The sequence below is a fragment of the Vulpes lagopus genome, chromosome 16, assembly GCF_018345385.1.
Source record: "Vulpes lagopus strain Blue_001 chromosome 16, ASM1834538v1, whole genome shotgun sequence".
Lineage (NCBI taxonomy): Eukaryota > Metazoa > Chordata > Mammalia > Carnivora > Canidae > Vulpes > Vulpes lagopus.
Window position 1 is genome coordinate 33,073,925 of NC_054839.1, and position 25,553 is coordinate 33,099,477.

At 36.7% G+C, this 25,553-nt stretch overlaps 1 long non-coding RNA gene across 1 annotated transcript in view; it reads right to left on the reverse strand.

The window, feature by feature from the left end:
• LOC121476971 overlaps positions 1–21,790 on the reverse strand; it is a 72,997-nt gene extending 51,207 nt beyond the window's left edge. Inside the window, exons 1-2 of the long non-coding RNA XR_005984065.1 lie at positions 21,693–21,790; positions 21,393–21,586 (exon numbers count right to left, since the gene is read on the reverse strand). This is a non-coding gene — a long non-coding RNA (uncharacterized LOC121476971). The remainder of the gene's footprint in view (positions 1–21,392; positions 21,587–21,692) is intronic.
• Positions 21,791–25,553: the final 3,763 nt, after the last annotated feature.

A 25,553-nucleotide genomic window follows, 5' to 3' on the forward strand; every position in this document is an offset into this window, starting at 1 on the left:
TAAATGTTTTACATGATTCTCTGTGGGGGAGTCCTGAGGAAGGAATGGAATCAAGGGAGTGAGTTGCATTTGGAATTTCTTTGAAGGAATTCCCCACCCCAACCCTGGCCCTTTTTAAAAATACTATAGTAAATAGCAGTGAGCAGGTCACTACATGGGTGTGGCAGATAGAGTAAGTCTTCAGTTGGGAGTATGTTTGCATTTTATCCTATTAAGTAATTTGCCTTGCTCTACAGAATTGAACACACTGACCCCTGTGTGGCAGGTCAGTTAATGGGCTTGAGAAAAGTCAGGGCCAGCTGGCCTAGAGAGTTGCCACAGCAGCAGAGATCTTTGCTAAAGATGAAGCTATTTCTGACCTTGTTTTCTTCATCTTATAATACATAAAGCTTAGGTCTCAACAGTATGATTACCAAATAACTTTTTTCTTTTTTTTTTAATTGTCTGATTGCTGGAAATTGCTCCTCCTCCCCCTGCAAAATCTTCCCAAAGCTATTTCTAGCAATCCAATGGTATCATTTCATGCATGTTTGGGCTCAGTCTTTCTGGTTCATCCTCTGTTCACCATGCTACATTTGCCATGGTTGACCCTTGCAATGTTGCTGCTTTGTTAAGCCAAGCCTCAATCTGATGCTTTTCATTCCCCACTAGCCAACTTGCCCAACACATGTGCACACAGTCTGAGGAAGAACACCACATCCCATTCTAAGTTTGTCATTCTTCGGCTGTTCACAGCAACTGATTTTACTGCAGCGTGGAAGACAAAATTTTGTAGATGATCAGTTAAATCTACTATTAAAGATAGCTACACTTAAAGTCTAAGCCAACATCACAATTCCTTACTAGGTTAGCCCCTTGACCAGCTCCTGGAGTGCTTCTGTGTGGCAGAAGGTAGCTCACCACCAAGAACCTGCCAGAGCAATATCTTGTTTTAGTTTCCAGAACCAGTTAACACCTGGACCCAGAGCAGGGAGCAAGGAAGACTTTCCTTCCTCCAATCAGGCCTACCTCATTATTAAGACTTTCCTATATCGGTTTACAATGGGAATATCCATGCAAGTGAAATCCCACCTTCCACATGCATAAGTTTAATCTGGCCATCAAACAGCCTCAATAGTAGAAGAGTACATTACCCTGTAAACTGGTTTATTCCATCCAAAATAAACACCAACAATCCCACTCAAGTTTTGCAGTACAAAACCTCATTTAATTCCTCTCACTCTCCTTTCCCTAGTGTACCAGGGGAGATGTTAAGGTGTGAATCAGGTTACCCTTCCTAAGCTCTTTTTTTTTTTTAAAGATTTTATTTATTCATTCGATGAGAGAGAGAGAAAGAGAGAGAGAGAGAGAGAAAGAGAGAGAGAGAGAGAGACAAGCAGAGGGAGAAGCAGGCTCCATGCAGGGAGCCTGACGTGGGACTCGATCCTGGGTCTCCAGGATCACGCCCTGGGCCAAAGGCGATGCTAAACCGCTGAGCCACCCGGGCTGCCCCCTTCCTAAACTCTTATCAAATATTTTATTGTACATTGACCTAGCAACCAAGAATGAACCATAACATTTAAGGTACATGGTGCACAAACAGATTGAGAACGGAAAAACTCTTCTAACTCTTAGGAGCACACATTTACTGAGTAGATGCTTACTGTCTCAGCCTAATCAGCTGTTTGGGGAAAATTCACAGAACTCATGGCTTCCCAAGGAACTTGCCCTTAGATATGCTCCACTAAATGCTCATTTAAGTAGTTTTTCCAAAAGAAAGTTAAACTCCACCCTAGGAGGAAAAAAATGCACATTACTTTAAAAATGATAGTTTTAATTGTTTAAGTTTTAAAAATGTTAAGATCAAATATTTCTAAGGCATCCCTCTCTCTGCCTCCTACCACTCTGTTCTAGTATCATGAAGATATAAATGTTTATCTAAATTTTGTTGACTTCCCTTAGACTTACACAGTTATCTCCATTTTTATGCTTTAAAATTTTTCTAAAGTAAATAGACATTTCTTATGTAGCAGAAAGAAAATAGTCAACCCTAAGGGGTACATATAGAAATGTGCAAGATGTGGAGTTGGGATATTGTGAAACAGGCAATGCAATCAGACCTGGCACTGAGTCTTTGCTCTGTCTTTTGCTAACTTACTATTTTCAGAAAGCTGTTTAATCTTCCTCAATCTCCTGTAAAACACAGATAATGGAAATTTCCTCATAAAATTTCTAGAAGGAATATCTGAGATAATTCATGTCAAATGCCTAGCTCAATGCAAATCTATTATTACCATTATCATTATTAATTTCATGTTAAATTCCAATTTTTAAACCATAAGAATTTCACTCTGATACTAACTTAATATTTCTATGGAAGTCTTCCTATTATTTGTGACAGTCTTATTTAACTGATACATTAATTGAAGGCTAGTTTTTGGGTTTTACAGTGGCCAAAATTTAGGTAATTACAGGAGATCAAAGACTAAGCACAGATACAAAACCTTTATAGAGGCTTAGAAAAAAAAATCTAATTTGATATGACAATATTCAGGGCATAAAGCCATGAATAACCGGTAGAGAGGAAGAGCTCTGTCAGGTACTCTCATACTTACCATAAAGAAATTGTGAGCTATATACCCCCAAATTAATCAGATTGAAAGTTCCTTATATGCCGAGTTGGTCTTTCAGTTGAGCATGTATGGGACTCAACATACATTAGGTAAACATTGTATGTTTGTCAATTTAATTGGAGTGTTCAAGGTTTAGGTTTGTGATCAGGAAATGTGTGCTTGTGTCCCTTTGATTATTTTTTCTGAATTTGAAGAGCTGATGGTAATTCTTGAGTAGAATAGGTGTATTTTAAGTGAATAATTAAACACATAGTATTTTGTTAATGTATATGCCCAAGCTAAATAAAATGTAGAGTAGAAGCTTGATTGAGGGGTATATGTTGGTGTTAAGGAAAAAAGCTAGTGACATTCAAGCTTAAAATAGGATCCCAAGCCCACTTTATTAGGGCCAATCTGTACTCAAACTATCATCTTTAAAGAGAGGGAAAATGCTCATATATACTTGGCCTTGTTGATCCTGAGTTTAAGTACAATTCATTTTTTAGGTTCTGAAGTTCACTCCAGCAAAGGGACACTTCGAGTATTTGAGAATGGTATTGGTGGTTTTTTTCCAACATTAAACAAATTTTCCAAAAGCACATTTTGTAGGATTATATTTAATTGAACTAGACATACATGAATTAAATTTACTTGAAACAGTGGTGTTAAATTATGAGGCTAAAGAACTTAATGATGTGTTTCAGATTTGGACATCACAAACCATAGCTTTTAAACATCGGAGTGGGTGAGTTCTGTAACAAATGCAAAAACATTCTAGAGATCCTTTTCCCTGAGATATGTACTGGATCAGGAGTCAGTAAATTTTCTGTAAAGGGCTAGATAGCAAATTTTTTAGACTATGTAGGCCATATAACCTCTGTGGCAACTACTCAACTCTGTCATTGTAGTATGAAAGCAGCTGTAGACAGAACATAAGTAAGTGTAGCTGTGTTCCACTTAAACTTTATTTGTAAAATAGGCTATAGGCTGGGTTGCCTCATGGGCATTAGTTTGCTTTAGATAAAGAGCATTTCTATTAGGAAAAAGAAATGTACCCTGAGAAGATTCTTGCATCAGTGTCAGCTCTTCATGGCTGAGCTCCAGAACATCTCAGGATGACCCAAAAGCAGCTCTAAATTACTACTGTGGAATATGTTTTGTACCCTATCTCTCTCCTCTTACCCTTAATAGTTGTTTTGTTGTAAAAGTAACAAATGCTAAGTCTAGAAAAGTTAGAAAGTACAATTGAACACAAAGAAGAAAATAGAACATTCTTAATCTCATTCCTCAGAAAAAAATATTTATTTATATATTTCATATAATTTATTATGTAAAGAATATGTATTTGTAAAAAATACTACATAATTTTATTTAAAAATCCATTATGCTATATATATGTATGTGTACATGTGTGTCTATATTATTTTTTTGTTGTTGTTAACCCATTTGGTAGACACCTAATGAGTTTCATTAGCCTCTATGAACCATTATTTGACCAGTCATGTGGCAATGGACTTTCCTGTATTTTCTATTATCCAGTGTCAGGGGAAAAACTATAGGTTTTGTTTGCTATGTTGGAATATAGGGATAAAAATAATAGTCCCTCTAGGGATCTTAAATTCTAATTTGAATTGAAAGCAACTTCGTGTTCCTGGTGTACTATATTTTTCAATAATTTTCAAGTGCACAAATACATTTTTAAAATGTATATATTTTTTTCTAAATTTTTTTTTTAATTTTTTATTTATTTATGATAGGCACACAGTGAGAGAGAGAGAGAGGCAGAGACATAGGCAGAGGGAGAAGCAGGCTCCATGCACTGGGAGCCCGACGTGGGATTCGATCCCGGGTCTCCAGGATCGCGCCCTGGGCCAAAGGCAGGCGCCAAACCGCTGCGCCACCCAGGGATCCCTTTATATTTTTTTCTACCAAATCATTTCTGGGTGTTAGATTTGTACTTTTTTGGAAGATTTTATTTATTTATTTATTTATTTGGAGGTGGGGGAGGGTCAGGGAGAGAGGGAGAGAATCCCAAGCAAGACTCAGAGCTGAGCACAGAGCCGAGCACAGAGCCCAAAACAAGGTGCCATCCTACCACCCTGAGATCACAACCTGAGCTGAAACCAAGAGTTGGACACTTAACCCACGGGGCCACCCCAGATTTGTACTTTTTGTGAAAGGAATGACCAGTTGTTTTCAGGTTAGTTCTTTTCAAAATGTTTCCAAATTTGGGAGCTAGTACAAGGCTCCTATTTGAAATTCTTTTTTAAAAAACATTTTGTTTATTTATTCATGAGAGACACGTAGAGAGGCAGAGAGACATTGGCAGAGGGAGAAGCAGGCTCCCCATGGGGAGCCAAATACAGAACTCGATCCCAGGACCCCAGAACTATGTCCTGAGCCGAAGGCAGATTGCTTAACCACTGAGCCACCCAGTGCCTGCCCCCCACCATTGAAATTCTTGATCTTATTGACTATTTGGTGAAAAATCTAAATTTTGATGTAATTGTTTTGTTGTTGTTTGAGGGGGAAAAGGGCGATCCAATTTTGAAACTTGCTTATGAAGACTTCTTAACTCTGTTCCAAGAATCTAAATACAGAACAAATCCTTAATATCTGTTTAAAAATCAAGGGAATGGAGATGCCTCAGCTGGAAGGATATGGGCAGAAAATAGCCTCCAGTGGCCTCCTCCATTTAATCACAGCTCTCCATCTAGGGGTTCCAAATGTACAGTGGGGCCACTTTTATTTTTTATTTTCCACTTTGAACAAGCAGGTGTTTCTTTCATGAGGCCCATATGTTCTTTCACTAGCTTTATCCAAAGCACCTACAGTATAGCCTATGGTAATGTGGCCCACAGCCAATTTCCTTACAAGACCTTCCTTTTTATTCCAAGGAGAGTATGTGAAAAGTGAAAGAGAGAGGGAGAAAGGTGTGTGTGTGTGTGTGTGTGTGTGTGTGTGTGTGTGTGTGTGTTGAAGAGAATGAACAAGAGAACAATAGCATCTCTTTGAGCTGGTGGAACCTTGCTCAAAATACCAAAAAACTACAGTGAAGATGAGCTCTCAGTGAGGCTTGAGGTCCAAACTGACCTCACGCCAAACTCTTGTTTGTGGCATATTTCCCAGCAGGCTGCAGCATGACTGTGGCAGACCCCATGAACAGCTGTCTCTGCCTGGCAAACAGGCAATAGTCCTGACCAGGTGGTCTTCTCAAGTTAAAAATAACTAATTGTAAAGAAAGAAGAGCACCACTCAAAGCTGACTAATCCTTATTAAATCAGGATCATCAAGAACTCAAGGGTGAGGGGTAGTGTGAAGCAGGAGAAGTCTGTGGAGGTAAGAAAATGAATTGGCCTCTATTGTAACTGTGGAGAAGTAGGAAATACCTGGAAGCTCAAGTGAAACTGGTCAAGACATGCGCTGGGAATAATTCTCTGTGAAAACCTATGTTTATGGTCTTTATTAAAGTGTGGTTTGCTGTGGGAAATGCACGTGATGTTTATAAAAGGGAAAAACTTGCACTCTGGAACAGATGACTGCCAGTTCTTACAAGCACAGCAGACAATCTAGAGAAAAAGGTATATGTGCCATTTACTCTTGCAAGCTTGAGAAGGAATCTGCCCTCTCTATCCCATAATTCACCTTTGTTCCCATGTTAACATGGAAGTGAAAAAGTATGATCCCCTTTATTCTACATGGATCAGAAATGCAAACTTCTGTAACCATCAATATACACTACAAAAATTCTTGAAAGTTGGATGGTTAATAAATACAAACTGAAGCACACCAGCAAATACAGAAATTGCAACAATCTGTAAGAGGAAAATCAGTGGCAGTGTTCTGATGTTTGGACATCAGTGTTTCTTTTAATAACTTTATTTTCAGTTAAAGAAGATGAGCAGGACAGAATAATTACCTATAAATTATTTTATTTTTGGTTTTCTTTCTTTGCCTTCTAGTGACTTGCCATCCAAAAGTGTGGTTTGTGGATTGGCAGCACTGGCAACAGTTAGAAATGAAGAGTCTCTCACTCCATTCCAGAACTACTTGTTTCCTTTTTTTTTTTTTTTAAGGATTTTCTTTATTTGAGAGAGAGACAGAGAGAGAGAAAGAGAGAGAGAGAGAGAGAATGTGAGCAAGGGGAGGGGCAGAGGGAGAGAGAGAGAGAGAGAGAAAGAATCCCAAGTAGACTTTGCAGTGAGCCAAGAGCGTGACACAGGGCTTGATCTCACAACCGTGAGATCATGACCGGAATTGAAACCAAGAGTCAGATGCTCAACCAACTGAGACACCCAGGTGCCCCCACTCCAGACCCCATTTAGAATCTACATTTTAACCAGATCTTCAGGTAAATAGTACACAGGTTAAAATTTGAAAAACTGTCTTGTTACCATCAAGAAAACTTAAGTTCTATAGTTAGTTACACCTCATGTTTACCTCAGGCAATACTGATTATAATATTTACCAGGGGCTGCTGGGTAATCAAGCCATCTGTCACTGTTTTAACCTACATGAGGATTCTGAAGGAAAAGTTTAAAACCTTCTGAGTATTTTTGGCTGAAATGGGTATTACTGGAATAATTGCACTTATAAGAATAATAAATGTGCATTTACACATTTGGAATCATTGTAATTTAGATGTGTTTGTTCTAATCACATTAGATACTATAGGACATTTATTTCAAAGAAATGATGACATTATGAAGTATCTGTTAAAGATATTGATTAGCTATCATAAGGTCAGCTCAAAAAGATATTCAGTGCCAATTAAATTGAAGCCATATGTCTCCAATAAAATTGTATTTGCTAATCTTAAGTTTAGTCTTAGATAAATAGATGATTAGGTTAACTTAGTCTATTAGAAAAGATTGATAACTTAAATACTGTCTGTTAAATACAACTGAAAACAAAAAAGTACAATTATCTCCCTAGATTGTAACAGTCTTTTCAGAGTGACTCAAACTTCAACTTGGTGATGTGACAGCATGAGATTATAAGAAAGCCTCATGACTCGGATAAGGAAATCAGGAGAGCAGCATACAATGAAGCAGGATGTATGGAAGAACTCGGGTGGTAGGAGGGGCGACACAATCTCTGCCTAGATAATCTGAGACTGCATCCTGCCATTGACCTATTCTTTGAATTTCACCTAATTCCAATGGAAATCCTGTATGTGAAACAATGACAGGATGTCTCTGGACAAGTTATAAAAAAGTCAGGTTCAAAACACATTGTTTATAAACTCATAGGATCTTTACATGCTGTCCACCAAATAAAAGATATTTCTAAAACACCTAAGGAAATTCCTCACTTCTAAAGTTTAATAGGCTTTAAAAGGAGAAAGCAGTTTTAGCTGAGTTGTAAATAAAGGTTTTGAAACCTAGACATTCTTAGGAAATCTTTTAATGAACTAATGCAATGATTTTCAAATTTCAGCGTACAATAGTCATCTTGTTAAAATACAACATTTCTGGGTCCTACCCAGATTCAGTAGTCTGAAATGGGGCCCAGGATATGTATCTGTTTTTTGTTGTTGCTTATTTATTATTTATTTAAATTCAGTTAATTAACATATATTATATTATTAGTCTCAGGGATGGAGTTCATTGATTCATCAGTTGTATATAATATCCAGTGCTCATCACATCACATGCCGCCTTTGTCCATCACCCAGTTACCCCACCCCCAAAAACCCTCAGTTTGTTTCCTATGATTAAGAGTCTCTTACTGTTTTTCTCTCTCTCTGATTTGTATTACTAACAAGTTTTCTGATCATGGTGATGCTGGTCCAAGGACCACACTTTGAAAGCCACTGAACTAAAGTAAGATACATTACTAATTAATACCTAGGTTTATATTCATTTCTCCTACAAACATTATTAAGCATTTTCTCTGTGCCTAGGGCAGTGCTAGTTGCTGAAGATGCAAAGATGATCTTGGAGAGCATCTGATGCTCTCCAAGAAGACATAGTCTAATGTTTCATGGCCTTCTCATCTAAGTCTGATGACCTCAAAATAATAAACATTTAGTTGAGAGAAGGAAGTATGGAAGTAAAGAAACAAACATTTTTATTTGACTTATAATTTTTTCTAGGTAAGAATGTTGAATGTTAGCACTGTCTGAAAGTAAATAGGTTCTTAAAATTCTACTAAGCTTTTGAGGAAATTACACTGCCAAAGATACATGTGTTTGAGTATTTGAGGTTTTTAACAGCCTTTATATCTCCAAATTTGCATCAGCAACAAGACGGACACAAGTACTAGAAGTCACTGAAGGGGCCATAATTTTCCATGCTTACTTGAAATGTGGGCAGAGAATAATGAGCATAGGATAATCTCCCAGAAGGCAGAATCAGGGACCAAAGAGAGCAGTGGACAAGGGACTTACTCCCAGAGAACAGGCCAAGGCCTAGTCTAGGAACTATCCCTGTCTCTATACTAGGCGTCTTCTCAATGTCTGATAAGCAGGGTGTTCTCTTTGTCAGGGATAGCTACTATGTATCCCTCATTGCCATTCAGTGGATGTTCCCAAGGGTCTTACCTGTCCCTTTTCTATCATTGTATACTGGTTGAGTATGTATGTTGGGATGAAAGGAGGTTTAGGTAACTTCATTTTTAGTTCATATGTTGTTTTATGGAGCCAATCACAATCTCAATGGAGTGTTGATTAAATCATTCAGAAATCCTGGACTTTGAGCTAATTACAGTAACTAGATTAATTTTGAATTGTCTCTTCTGAGGTAGTGTTTTATATGAAAGATGTATTTTGGTATTTAAGAATTAGATTCTAGATGAGATGATTCATAGCAACCCTTGTGCTACCCTTGTACATTATAGAAATATATTGGGAGATGTCTTCCTAGCTCTTCTTGCATGTAGGTGGATCACCTGAATATATATTGCCAATGAAATCTAACTAATTGCATTGTTACAATGAATGATTGTAAGTAATACATGTCCCTTCCTGACCTAGATGGTTAAATGTCAGTATGCCTTCTTCCACTCATTTTCCTCATCTACCAGCTAAATGTTGATGTCCAGGATGACTATGAGAGTGTTGAAGATGGTAGGGAGGTAGAGATAAAAGATAAGAGACCCTGAATCCCTAATTAGCCCTTTGGAAGAGAGTTACTAGGGCTCTCTCATACTAGATTGTTGAATATCATTTTATTTAACTAAAATACAGTTGTACCTTGAACAATATAGAGGTTAGAAGTGTTGACCCTCCATGCAGTTGAAAATGCACAAGTAATTTTTGACTCCCTCGAAACTTAACTACTAATAGCCTACTGATGACCAGCAGCTTTACTGATAACATAAACAGTTGAATAACACATATTTTATATGTTATATGTATTATATACTGTATTTTTAGAATAGAGTAGGTTAGAGGAAAGAAACGAAAATCATAAGAGAAAATAAATTTATAGTTCTGTGCTGTATCTATTGAGAAAAATCTGTGTATAAGTGGATCCACACAGTTCAAACCTGTGTTGTTTAAGAGTCAACTGTATTTGATAAAATCATTCTAAAATTCTCCTTTAAAATATCCGTAAGAAATATTGTGACTATTTTAATATGCAGAGTTAGCTGGAATATAAAAGATTGAATTTTTCATGGAGCTGAGTGTGACCTTCAAGTTCAAAATTTTTAGGCTTCTTCAGGAGTGAACAATGAGAAGGTGATATGAATTTGTGATAAACCTGTCTCAAAACTTTCTATGTGGCACCAACTAGAAAATTAGTTCCTGCATGCCCTGGTGCTATGACCCATGAGAGGATAAAGGGGCAAGTACTGATCTTCTAAACTGAAGTCATATACTTAGGAAGGATAGCTTTAGTAAGAACTAAAGATCAGAGATTAAAACTTGTTTTTAGTTGACACTCTTGACCCCCATTTCTCATTTAAAAATACCTATATTCCAAAGCATTGCTCCCTGCAATAGATTGAATGTATGTGTCCCTCCCAAATTCCTATGTTAACACCTAATCTCCGGAGTAAGTACAGTATTTGAAAGTGGGCTTTGGGGATGTAATTTGATCATGAGAGCAGAGCCTTCATGAATGGGATTTGTGCTGTTATAAGAGACCATAGAGCTAGCCAGACCTTTCTTTTGTGTGGGAATTCAATGGGAAGCCCTCAGTTTATAAGGCAAGAAGAGAGCCCTTATCAGAACCCAACCATGCTGTCACCCTGGTCCCAGACTTCTAGCTTCCAAAACTATGCAAAAAAAGTTTCTGTTGTGTACAAGCTACTCAGTTTATGGTACTTCATTATAGCAGTACAAAGAGATTAAGATACTTCCTTTATTGCTGGTATGTGCAATTGAGCCCATAATCCCAGTTGAGGTATATAAATCTCATACAAGAAGGCTAAAATATATTACCCACATAGTTCTCATTTATCTAGGCCTAGGTAGAGATTGATGGAGCAACCTGAAGGCAAAATTGTGAAGGGAGTAATATTATTATTCTAGGTGCCTCTGGATGAATAGGCCATTTGGGCATGGCATTACTCACACTGGGCTGTTATACCCGGTATTATTACTAGACAATTGCAACCCCTTGATGTGTTATTCAACAAACCATTTAGAATCGTCTTAAAATGAAGTACGATTTCTAACTCTTCCCTGATACTTTTAGCTAGCACTTACTAGTAAGCTCATGAAAGGACCAAAATCAAAATTTGCAGAAAGATGGCTAGCAGGTTAGAAGAAATGCTGAAGATGAGAGTGAAGAATTTATGACACGCTTTGTCACCAAGACCCTTCATATCCTAGAGCAGTGGTTCTAAGCCCTGAGTGTGTATCAGAATCCCTTAGAGGGTTTGTTAAACACACATTGCTCCACTTCATCCCAGAGTTTCTGTCTTGGTAGATCTGGTATTGGGCCCAAGAATGTGCATTTCTAACAAGTTTCCAGATGGTGCCACTGCTGCTGGTCCAGGGATGACATTTTCAGAACCGGTGTCCTAGAGACTGATCAAAAATAAAAATATGTCTCCATCTACTGGCTCTGAGGGTGGCTTAGCACTGAGTCAGCCTTCAGATTCATTTCTCTGGAACTCTCAAGAAGTTTCTCATTTTCCAGTTTAAAAAAAAAAAAAAAGACTCTTCATCCTTGTCTATGGATTTCTTTCTTTTTCTTCCCCAGCCGTGGCCGTTTCCTCAAATCTGTCATCACAGAAACACTGGTTCTGCAGATACCCTTCAGATCTGAAATTGTATTTGCCCCTTCTTATTTCTCTTTCCATAGTGGTTATTCAGTGTGAATGAGTTACAAAGGAGAGGGGCATCTGGAGAGGCGGGTGAATGGTCCTTTGGGATTAATTTGAGAGAGTTCAATGAGCTGGTAAGAGGATTTAGTGCAAAAGGCACAACAGAAAATAGTATTTTATATTTTTGTGCTGCTGCATGTCCCTGGTTAATCTTAATTTTTATCTTGGGTTTCCCTGCCCCAGAATTGAGGAACTGGAACTCTGTCCAAATCTTCTTCTTCAAATAGTTAATTCCCACATGCTCCCAAAGCAAAGCAATGAATATTCCTCTAGCATATAGCAAGTATAAATTTTACTTTCACAAATCAAATGTTTGCAGACAAGGACTTTGCTTTATTTTGCACCTGACATGCTACCCTCGACTCTTGAGCCACCATCTGCTCAGAGGAAGCTAGTCATGCTTTTCCATTTTATTTAACTCTATGTAATCCAAAAAAAAAAAAAATGAAGTTTACACTAGGCACTGTTATTGAAGGAGTGTTTAATGCAGAGCTGCTGCCTCTAGGTTGCATGGTGCATGGTGTTCTTGCACAATCATACACAGCTATAAGAAGGAGCTTTCAGAGGAAGGGCAAGACCAAAATACACCACTGCCTAGGGTTCTTTTGATGCTCAACTTCTAAGGCCTTGATGGCTGTCTGCCGTCTTGTGCATGGAGCACTCTACTGACTCTTTCATGAGGCACATTGGATACTCCTATAACCTTCAGCTGGGTCTTGTTGGTAGCTAAGTGGAGGAGGTAATCTTGATAAGGCATGGTTGTTTTTTTTTTCCACATTCCCAGTTCTTTCAACCTGCCAACTAGTGAGCTTTCTACCCACCAGAGCTCTTTCATTGGGTCTTCTTATCTTCCTAGGCAGGTTTTTCATTGACAGCAATCAAACTTATGCTCCCAGCTAATACCTTCCTACCTTGTACCCCTTTGCCAACTTCCACCTTGCTCTGTTACTCTATGTTCTTTCTGTTGTGATTCCCTATTTTTCAGCTATTCTGACTGGATCTGCAGTTCTTCTATCATCAAATACCAAGAAAGAAGCAGTCGTATATTCAAAATCATCCTTAAGTTTGGGAGGATGTTCATCCTGTGATGAACTGTTCATCTCTGTTCATCTCTGTCTGTCCTTGAATCTCATTTCCTCTAATTTTCTGGACATGTGTTTATAAGCCATGGAGTGGGAAACGGGCTAATGGTAGTGGTGGATTCATAGAACTGATGTCAAAACATCATAAATAATTTATTTGTTCACTCTGCTTGGGGACCTGAGGTAAATTGTCTGTCTACCAGGAAAAGGTGCTTCATTGAGCTTTAGAATCTGAGTAATATAAACATTTTCCCTTCTCTACATTTTTCCTCTACATAGGAATGGAAGTGACTAGTAGGTAGCCCAAAGAAACAAGAAAGGGGCTTTAAATGATAGTTCATATCATTTGGTTACAAAGTTCATTTTCTGGGGAGCATGAGTTTTCAGGAAACACACTCCTCAACTAAAGGTTCTATCAAATTTACAACCTGAGTGGTTGAGAACCTGCCCTTGAGCCAAAGTGAGTTAATTACAGTAATTCATCAAACCGACTTCATTGAGGACCTCAGAAATCCTACATGTGTGAGGCACTGATCAGATAGTAAATACATGGTTCCATGTAGCAGGAGAATTGAGGCGGAAAAAAGAGAGTCAAGAAATACTTTTTAGAAGAGTGAGTGTCAGAATGTGAAGACCAGCTGGCTAGTATGGCAAAAGGACAGAATGATGCCTTGTATGACCAAAATGTCTTACTTCAATCACTGTAATTATAAGATCTCTTGGTGGGTATTCATGTCCATGTTTGCCACTATTTAAACTATAAGCACCTTGAAGGCAAAGTCTGTGCATTCCTTCTTGCTAAACCCTTACATCACATCTGGCACACATCAGATGCATTATAAGAATTAGTTATTTGTTGGGGCATTATTATTATTAATAAATGCTAAGTAATATTGCAAAAATGATTAAACCTTGAGAATTATTTGATAAAAATAAAATGTAATCATTGTTTAGCTACTAGTATAAAATTGCATTCTTACATCAACCATTCACAGTTGAAATTAAAATGGAATCTCTCATAACAATATTAGAAGAAGAAAATTAATGGTTTTGCATTAATGAGCTTCCTGGTTTATTACTTAATAAATTACTCTTAGTTACAAGCAATATTTTGGAAAAGTTTAACTGTTACACTGCATTCCATGCATATTGATAACGTAAAATTATTTTGACTTTTTATAAATGACAAATGAAAAATAATTTAAAGAATTACAAAGATGCGAAATGCTGGCTCTAGTGACCTGATGTTTTTATGATTGTCGTATACATCATAAATAAATCATGGATGCTGTATTTGTATCTTGTTAAATTGTATGAAGATTTAATTTAAGGCCGATGTTGATAACACTGTAGATAAATGAACCATGTTCTTTGCATGGATGGTTTTATAGCTGAGACTCATAGTAGTTAGTAAGTTAAAACTCTGTTAGAATTTCCATTACAAATTTTCAAAGGCATTCTGCTCTCAGATTGAAACTTGGTAGCAAATCTTAAGACTAGAACTGTCTTACTAGTTAAAAGAAATTATTTTACCTCGGTTAAAAGATGCAGAGTTACAAAAGAAGTTGGTGTGTGTCTTTTTTCCAGCCTTATTAAAAGATAATGTCTTTTACAACATCACGTATTACAAATACGAGTGAGAAATTTTAAAGGTTAGCTTGAGTTAAGCACCAACCAGAAATCTGAACTCCCTGGGTGTCTCTTCTGTACTTGTCAGTGAAATAAGAAATTGAAGAGGAAGATGTGTAAAATCTTTATTATCTATCCGTGATCTGTCAGTTATATTGTATCACCAGTGATTTCCACCTAATGTATTTATACCAATAATAACAGAGTAAACAGAGAACTAAAAAGAAGGTTTTACAGTCCTCCCCACCAAACTACTACCTTTTCTTAAGATCTATTATAGATATGAGACTCCATTCCCTTCTTTAAGGTCACCTGGAAGACCACCCGAAATAGTTCATGTTAAGGATTTTTATATAAACACATCTTTAAAAAGCATTTAAATTGGCAAAATATATAACTTTGTAAATTAGTTACATTATGGTTGTAATACATATATTGTAAATAAAAATTAATGTCTACAGCACCGCAAGGATGTTATATTGTTATACTTTGGTGTAATTTAGACCCCAAAGGATTAATTTGCATAATAGACCATGACCACTTTAGAAAATGACAATACTTACCCAAAGTACTTTATCATAAAAACAGACACATTCACATGGGAGCTAATTTTCTATTTGGCTTCTTTCTGTAAATCAATATCCAAGGAAGCCTAAAGTTTCTTAAGCTAAAAACATAATGAATTGCTTTGGGGAATGAGAGTTCACACCTAACCAATGTTTACCAGCTACAAGATAGGAAAATCTTTATTGTTTATTACAATAACCAAAGACCATATTAAGAGCTTAATTGCAAGTAGTTTGTGTTAAATACTTTATGACAGGACTTAGACCAAAAAACAAACTTGAATAATATGATCATGGCATGCATTTAGCATACCTGACATGTGTTGCACACACATACACATATATACATATAAAATACATAAAATGTGTATATATGTGTATGTATATATATAGTATATTAATCAAAGAGGTAATCGTACTTTATGAATAGAGTGAATTTTTTAAGTTTGGCTGAGACAGGAAGTAATTATAAATATGCTTCTGTAGTTTAAGGCAATTGTCTTTGATTTTTTTTTTTTTTCAAGTGTGGAGCAAGAGTACTGCTTATTGCCATTCTGATAGCCCTTTTTCTATCAGATGACTATTTATCCTAAGTTTTATTTTTCTCAAGCAGTATAAACCTTGTACTTTCTTTCTTTCTTTTTTTCTTTTTTTAAGAATTTATTTATTTATTCATTAGAGGCAGAGAGGCAGAGACACAGGTAGTGAGAGAAGCAAGCTCCTCACAGGGAGCTTCATTAGGGGAGAGTTACTATTACTGGTCCTCATTGCATGGAAACCTTTTTGGCTTTCTCCTAAGAGAAAATGAACTGCTCATTTTATTTCCCCTCTGCTGAGCCCATGACAGTCACCAGGCTAGGTTTGGCTAGTAGAGTGCATTGTTCTACCTAAAAGAGAGAAACTCAGGGGCACCTGGGTGCTACAATTGGTTAAGCATCTGATTCTTGGTTTTGGCTCAGGTTGTGATCTCAGGGTCTTGAGATTGAACCCTGTGTCAGGGTCCACACTCAGTGTGGAGTCTGCTTAAGACTCCCTCTCCCTCTGCCCTTCCTCACTGTGTGCATGCGCTCTCTTTCCTCTCTCAAATAAGTAAATCTTGAAACAAACAAACAAAAACAAATACATGACTGTATTAAAAAAAAAACAACTCTCTGGTGTCCTTTTATTCTAATCCTTCATGGAATAAATATTTCCCAACTTCTAACTGTTCCTTGCATATTATCATTTTGAGACTATCCCTTTCCGGATCCCTCCTTTGGACACATTTTGTTTAGTAAGTGCTATTGGAGGGGCAGTATGGATACAGTGCTTAAAATTTGGCCCAGCCAGCACCAAGCAGCTCTGGGGAGGCAAGTTTGATTAGGTCTGCTCCCATGTGAACAAAGGAAATGCCAAGGAGCAAGGCGGTCTCTGAGATTCTGTTCTGTTCACTACATGGAAACAAAAACCAGGATTGGGGCTAAAGAAGAATTATAAACAAGCTCATCATACAGACTCTTTTCCCTCTAATGATTAGATTATTTTTAACTAAATATCCTAACATAGTTTTTAATTTAAATATTAAAGGGGTGAAATCTGTAACAGTCATGGAAAGAGAGACTCCTGCATAGGAAGGAATCAGGAAGTGCATGACCTCTAAGGTAAATGATTATATTAGAAAAATTATGAGAATATTAACTTAGCAAAAAACATATATTTGTATATATACGCATTTTTCTGTGTGTATAGTATATATTATATATAAATACATATAGTATATATGTATACATATAGAGTATATATGTATATATGTATGTGTATGTATATATATATGTGTGTGTGTATTATAGTCATTTACTTACAGTGCCCAGAACCAAGCTTAATAGAAGAAGAAATAGATGATGAGGATATTTTAAATTATTAACAGATAATTTCCCCCTGTATCTCCATACATTTCCCTATCCCATGGACCTTCCCCCACTCTGGCATTGAAAGCACACCATGTCACAGAAGAATGCAGATGACAAAGGAATAAAATTCCCTGTTTTAAGATCTCCAAAACCTAGGATTCAAGACAAAACAAAAACATTTGGGAGAATACATGATGAAATAGCATCTATTAACTTCTGCTGAAACTAGGTAGAAAATGTTTGGACTGAGGGGAAAGGTAGAGGGGGAGTCATCTGAAAATCAAAGAGTTGAGAAATTGGCAGGCATCACTGTCCCAACCACTGCCTTTGTAAGACAAAGAAACTAGATGGGTTTGGGGATCTGAAAGTATAGATCTATAGCTGTGAAACTACCAATTCCTCAATTCCTATCCTAGTGCTAGGGAAGAGAACGTGTGTTTCATTTGCCTATGCCTGAGTCAGCTTTATAAAATTTTCTAGCATCTAGTAGAACGTTTCTTGTATAACTGAGGGTATTGTAGACCTGACACAGAAAGGTGGAAGACCAGGAGAGGCCTCAAGGGGAACAACCTGGAGATGGAGATCAAGCTGGAAAGAAGATAATTGGTTACACATAGGACCAGATACATGGCAGTGTTGTGTGGAAGTAGTGTTGTGTGGAAGCAGTGTTGTGTGGTTACACTGTCATGCAGGAGCCAATTATGTGCATTTCTTCCCAGCTGTGTGCCTTCAGTGATGGAAAAAGCTATGTGAAATTGGCCTCTGTGGAAGTATTTACACTGTAGAAATTAGCAATCACTGCTAATCATGGCTCTTTTTCTGTTTGTTGGTTTTGATTGGTTGGTGGTTAATTGGTTGGTTGGTTAACCAGCATACCACTGGTTGTACACCTACCCTGATGCCTCAACACTATGTAAAATACTAAGAAATTAGATTAGTTTCCTACCATTCAATGAAGTGGTGTTTCAAAATCGAAATTATTGTATCATAAAATCATGATATATTTCCTGTACACCTGAGTTTGTGGCCTGAGACTCATACTATACCTAGCAAGCTAGGTATTGTAAAATTTAATTTTTAAAAATGTTATAATAAATGATAAGCAGATACTTCTAGCAAGTCATTAAACTTATGTTGGCTATTGCTTTTTTTTAAGAAAAGAACCACCCAGCATATGGCATAGCACCAGAGATATGCCTAGTATTTTCAATATGATAATATACCAGCCTGATAATTATTGCTTGCTGTATGCCTTGGAAATTGCTTAATTAAAAAGTTTTATTTCCTCACTTTCTTATAAAAAGTACCTTTCCTTTTCAATTTTTTCACTTTTGTTACTTGTCTCCAATTCTTGATGTGTAAGTGCAAACATTCCTGGTTTTATCCCACAAGAAAACTGAGTTGTAGAAGAAAATCTAATCATTACATGGACCATTTTGCTGTTGTGATATTCCATGCATTTAATGTTTGCAGATGCCATTAGAGAATTTCCATTTCAGTGGTCATCTTACATCATCTCTATCAAATCTTAACAGCTCAGGTACTACATGTAGATTATGTGGACCCTGACTGACACCCTTCTTCCTTGGCATTTTGCAACCCCTTAGTGATCAGTGTTATTTTTTGATAGACCTGAATCTGTGTTTTATATTACATGTATATGTTTTCATATTACTTTATAATAATGGGCAGGTTCATATAATACTCAGATTTCTACTAACATTATGAGATATAGCAGTATAAAATATTCTTATAATTCTTAGAGTAGAGGGCTATTTAGATTAATGAGCTTTTTTAAACACAGAAAGAGTAGGCTATTATAAGAACTTATAAATCATTGTAGATTTTATACAGAGAAATAACCATTTTTGTAAAGTTTTTAATGAGTATTGTCTGTGATGAAAGTTATATGTTTGGCATTTTCTTCTAAAATGTTTATGAAGGAAAAGGCAGAAGAAAGAAGAAAGCTTTAGAGAATTATTCAAAGCAACCAGAGAGACTTAATTACAGGAAAATAAATCATTCATTTATTTAAAAACTCTGGCAAGAGGTAATGATTACTGAGAAGATATTCTGTTAAACACAGAATGTTGAGTATACACTGAAGTTCAAACTCAACCTGAAATATGGGTTAGAACATTTATCCTCCTCTTGCTTCAAGCAACTCAGCTGTGCAAGGGACAAACCACCATGAATAAACAATAATAGTTTTTTTTTAATGGATAGAAAATAAAACATTTCAAAGAATATCTTTTTCAGGTCCCTGGAGGTGAGGGTATAAGTGAGGAAATAATAAGGTACAGAATAAATTCCAAGACATCTTTTTAAAACAGAAAAGACCCTTATATCATTTACAAACTAATAAACATTTCTGTGGCTACAAAGAAAAAAATATGTAAGTTTACTTTCGGTTACAGGAATCATAAATAAATTGAATAGGTTAGGTACAGTGGAATTTATTCATTAGACTGATATAAAAAGTCAGAAGCATCTCAATGTTAACATGATCAAAGCTATTCAATATATTTTCCTCCTTGAAATTCTACTCAATTTTTTATCACTATGAAAGATACAGGAAGCAGGTAGAGAATCTGTTCTTTTGTGTGACCTTATACACTTAACTTTAAAGAGAACCTGTCACAATATATGGCATTTAATTCTTTGCTTTTACAAGCTTGTCTTTTCTACTAACCCTGAATGCCATCAATGTAGGATACATTTTATTCAGTTTTGTATGACTGGCACCTAATATAGTTCTAGCATATAGCAGGTGTTCAATAAATAATTATGTGCAGTTGATATAACTTGAATATTTAATTCTTATTCTTCCAAATATTCATATCTTATTGCTCTGTGATGATTCTTAAATGCCCTTTGACACTTCTTGCATAATTAGAACTAGCTCACTCCTTTCTTTTCATTCCTATGAAGAAATCCTTGCATAATACTTTTGTCCATGAGTCACCAGTTTAAATATTCCCACCAGAAAAGAAGTTGCATAAATTAAAGAAACTAAAGAAATTGTCCTGCACCAACCTTGTTGCCCCACTGCTCAGTGTTACTGGAATATCTGAACTATACAACAGGAATTTTAACAGAATTTTCTGAACAAAAATTTAAGAATCAGAAAGAAAACATAGCAAATACCATAGGTAATTTCATGTGGAAGCCAAAACCCCCTGTGCCCCTCAAATTTCAATCTACACAAATTCTTCACTCTACCCATGTGACAGAGGAGGGCGGGTAAGGGGAACCCAGTTATCTTCCCTAGAGCTCAAGTTGTAGAACTTTCCCCAGACATTTTCAGAGATGGCAAGGTTTTCATATCTGTGATACAGTTCTTTTTGCTCTTTGGTTTCTTTTTAAACTTTCCCCTCAAACCTTAGGCCCCTGTAATGGAGAAGAAAACAAAAGTGCAGTTTCCTTGTTCTCTTTGATATTATTTTGATTCCTCTGCATCGATAGCCATTTTGCTTCTCTTTTCTTTCCCTATAATCTTTTCAGCCACCTTTTCTGGCTTTGACTTTCCTCATGGTCAGAGTCTCTGCCTGTTACCTTGGGTCTTCTCCTAGTCAGTCCTAAATCAGCCATTTCTACTCCCCTTTCTTCACAAATCTGCCTTGTCTATCTGGAGTCAGCCTTCTGGCTCCTACATCTCTGACCCTGACTGAATGAAGGCAGGAACTCTGTGTCTGTATCAAACTTTCAGAGATCTTCCAATATCTGTCTTCTTCTTTCTCTGGACTTGAACAGTTACCTTCTTCAACCACTTGTGTAGAACTGGGATATTGTCTTCTCTGGGCCCTTTCCTGGTCTTGGCTGGCCTACTCCATCTCAGCCATCTGATACAGGCTGTCAGGTCCATGGTTCTGATCGTATTCCTGCCAAATAAAGCTTTCCTTGGACCCTTTTTGGCAATATGCTCAAGAAGCCAAGAGAATGGAGGCTAACCCAGTCTTTTTGTTCAACAGTCCCAATTCTGAAATTACATATCTGCTCAACAGCATATCTATATGCCTTCACTTTCTTCAAAACCCACCTTTACTCTCTTTCTGTAACTTACCTGATTTATTAGAAGTGATAGTGCAGTCTAAGTAAATCCCAATCTCAGGAAAGGAGGGTACAATTTGGAAGAAGACAGGGGTTTACCAGAGGCTGAAAGGGAAAGCAAATAAGGAAAAAGGTGGAGAAGACAGAGGAGGCACAGCCAGCTGGCCTCCAGCAGTGTGTCTGAAGAGGATATACATGCTTGCTCTCATTCTATAAAGACAGGAGGTGATGGTTAGGCTCCTTGTTGGCTTCCCTCACTTGGACTTTGTAGGTGTTTTTTTGAGAAGAGAAAGAGATGTGACTTACCGTGCTTCCAGACCACTGCACTCAGTCTCCAGCCAGCTGTCAAGGCCAGGATGCAGCTGCCTCCACTATGGCCACTGACAAAGCGACAGCCTGCTTGTGAGAACTGTTTGCTCCTGGACGGTCTAACAGTGCCCACAAAAATGGTGGCTGGCATGGACCAGATCCCAAACATGGCAGGTTTCCAAGCTCCAATTCTGGGGAAACAGCCTGATATTGGCCACTGTGCCTATTTCACATTTGCCTCCTGATTTATCATCCCCCTCCCAAATTCCCTGCAAAGGCTCTGTGCAGACAGCATACCAGATTCTGCAGATCCCCAGAAGGTAGGTTTTCCAAGGTAGAGGTCTAGGCTGCAACTCCCACAGTCCTTCTGTCTCATTTTTATCATCAGGAGAATAGAAAATCAGAAGAAGGAAAAAGGCAGGCCTGTTGGCTGTTTAATGACCCTAAGTATTAATTTTTTTAAGTTTAAACTTTTCTTCCTAATTATAAGAATAAAACCTGCTGATGGTAGAAAAAAAATTTAAAACACTGAAAACAATTAAAAAACCCTCAAATGTGATTTCATACATTCACATTTGTGTAAAATGTAAGAAATATATATTTAAGATTCTATTTATTTATTGGTGTGTGTGACAGAGAAAGAGAGAGAGAGAGAGAATGAGCAGGGGAGGAGCAGAGGAAGAGGGACAAGCAGACTCCCAGCTGAGAGCATAGCTCTACTGAGGCTTGATCCCAGAACCCTGAGATCATGACTGAGCCAAAGTTAGATGCTTAACTGACTGAGCCACCCAGGCACCATTAAATCTAAGATCTATTTGTATAACATACCAAAATAGATAATGCAATTATAATAGAGATTATTTAATTATAAAGTAGATAATTTGCCACATAATACAAACTATAATACAATGTAATATGTAGCATTCAACATAGACCATATAACATGCATCTTATACCAGGTGATATGACCTTGATTCTAAGATCTATGCTTAGCCTCAGTTTAGTTTCTTAAATTGGAGTAACTCATGATCAACATATGGAATAAATTGATGACATATCTTAGATAAGAGGAAATATGAACTCCATGGGTCTGTTAGAATTTTTATAAAAATATTGCATCATGAAAAAAAATATTGCATCATGAATCAACAGTTTTTGTACCCTTAACTGTCTCCCATGCCAATACATATTCTTCTACCTCATGAATTTTTATAGTTGCATTGTAATACATTATATGGATTTACTCTGGTTTATTTAACCTATCTCTGCTTAAGAGCATTTTCATTTTTATCAGACCATATGGCTTTAAGGCCTTTGGAGAGATGTAAGAGACAGAGGCAATCTGTTTACTTTCACAGCCTAGAGAATTTGAACTGGCCCCTCAGAGAACATTACCTTTAAAAAGAAATGCATTCATGCATGGACAGTTTCCATACTAACAGATAACGTGCAGAAGGATTGGCCACCAACCCAGCTCTACCCATTTTATCTTTTAGGAAATAAATATGTGTCTCACACCCATATTTTCAGGGAAAAGAGTCAGCTTTGTTGGTGGGCCACTTCTTCCCAATGATGGTACCCCTTCTCAGTGGAAACTTTGGAAGATGCTATTTTACTAAAAGGCATGTCCTCTCTGGCACTCAAACCTTCTATTTGTAGTTTACACTATACCAGGCTTGGAGTGGCTGCAGGTCCCAAGAGACTCAAGCACCTGAGACCATCATAGACTAGCCTAAATAATTAAGAGGGGATAAGAAGGACGAGAGAGAAAGAAAGTAAAAAAAAAAAAAAAAGACAAATGGCAGGATTATTTAAATAGTTCATAAGATTAGAATAAAGTAACTTTTCAGTTTTATAGTTTTGTTTTATTGAAGGAGGGGAGTAACTTTTACAACATCAATTGTTAATATTTAATTCATCACTGTCCAGTGTTTATTGAATATCTGACAAGGGCATGGTGATAATGGGCAAATTGTGACCAATGGGCAGGGGGTGAGGGTGGAGGAGTGGAGGAAAGAAGGGAGTTATGTGTACATCTTTTATAGCTGAAGAATCAACCCCTGAACATATTCCTCCAACCCAGCATCAATTTGGTAGATTATTAGCTTTCTTGAAGTATGAAATAGTAAAAGGTACTTGACTTTCCTCATCCTTGACTAAACAACTAGTACTTTTACAAAACTGGTCAGTAAGAACTATGTCTGATAATTAACTTTTATACCTTTTATATATGTATATTTTTATCTGGGTTGATACTGGCAGCAGACAGGTTAAATGTAACATAGATGTTTGAAAGTGCTCAATCTCAAGGGCATGGGATAGTGTGATTTAGCAATTGACAACTAGAGCATGAGCTGTAGTCTGTTTCCAAGGTAAGGTTATTAAAAAAACCCTGAAAGTTAATGCTTTTCAACATGCGATTATAGGTTGCGTAGCAAGATAAGCAGAGAATTCACATTAGTTTCAATAATATTAGATATCCTCTGCCCAAAGCCCTTTTTTCCAGGTTTAGCTAGAAATTTTATTTGCTTATAATTACACTAAATCAATATTAATCACAATCTAATTCATTTGGATTATTGTTAATTATGGTTATCAAATATTCTTGAAATACCTTGAAATATGAGAACTGAGAAACTAATCATATGATCAATAAGTATCAGTTATCAGTACTGAAATAAGGTCACAACTATAACTCTTAGGAATGATTTATGACAAAGTATATTATTAAATATACTTCAAATTAGAATGTACTTCTTATTAGGGAATCTAAAGTATCTTTTGATGTGTTGTTGACAACATTAAGGAACAAAGCAGAGATGGACATCATTAATGAAGACAATTACAGTGAGCTATGTTGCTTTGCAATCAAATATTTTAATGGAGTATATAGCATTCTGACCTAAAATTTTTTCAGAACAAATATCCCTATGACTATTAAAATATATTATTCAATCAGCTCAGCTAGGTTAATAAATCATCCTCCAAAGTCCTATAATCATCTTATTTGATTTTTGTTTTGATTCTTTCCCTCTCTCTTTCTTCCCTTTTTCCCCTAATATCACCAATGGCTCTTTTTAATTTCTCAAGAACTATGGAATTTGAATCCTGAGAGGGATTGAAATATTCCTTCAGTCCAACTCCTCAATAAAGAAATAAGAAAATTGAGGCCAAAGAAGCAAAAAAACGTCTGCTAGAGCCACATGGCTAACTAGTAATGAAATATGGGCTAGAATTAATATTCTTTCAACTCCAGGCTCAGTGTTCTTTTCCTATTTTATTTTGTTTAGGCTTTTAAAAAATAAATATGCTCCTCACTCTGAAATGGTAGTTATATCAAATTTATCATATTCGTGAATATTTATTTATTAAATGTTGGTACAGGATAAAATTTACTCTATCCTTTTTTTTTATTATCTCTTTAATCTCCAGGTCACTAAAGTGTATATTCTAATATTTGTGACATAGTCATGCATATTTGAGTTTGGGCACTAACTCCTTAGGGAATGAAGAAGGCTCTGTGTATTTAGAATGAGGAGCACATGGATACTCAATCTCCAGACACAACAATGAGAGACCATTAATGACAAAGTCTGGGCTCTTAATGCCAACACAAGGAGGAAAGAGGAACTTCATACCTCACTGAGAAGACACTATATTGATTTAGGAAAATCAGAATTGTTACCTAGAATTAGTTGAATCTGGCTATAGATTAAAAGAGGACTGAAGACACACATTTGATTATAGAAAAATTAAAATTATAGGTCTTACACTTTTTTTTTTTTTGAGAGAAAGAGAGAGAGCACACAAGTGGTAGGGAGGGGCAGAGGGAAAGAGAAACTTAAGCCAATTCCATGCCCATTGTGGAGCCCCATGCCAAGCTTGATCTGAGATAATAACCTGAGCTGAAATCAAGAATCAGACATTTAAATGACTGAGCCACCAAACATCCCACAGGTCTTATACTCTTGAGTTTTGTAGTTCAAGGTGGGTTTTTTATGCCTATTACACTTGTTTTGCTCTATATTAATATTCTGATATGTATGATTCTATTACCAGACTATAAACTCCTACCTATTAATGACCATAATTTAGTCATCTCTGTACTCTACAAACCTTTGTTACACTGGAAATGATGAGGGATTGTTTCCATATTAG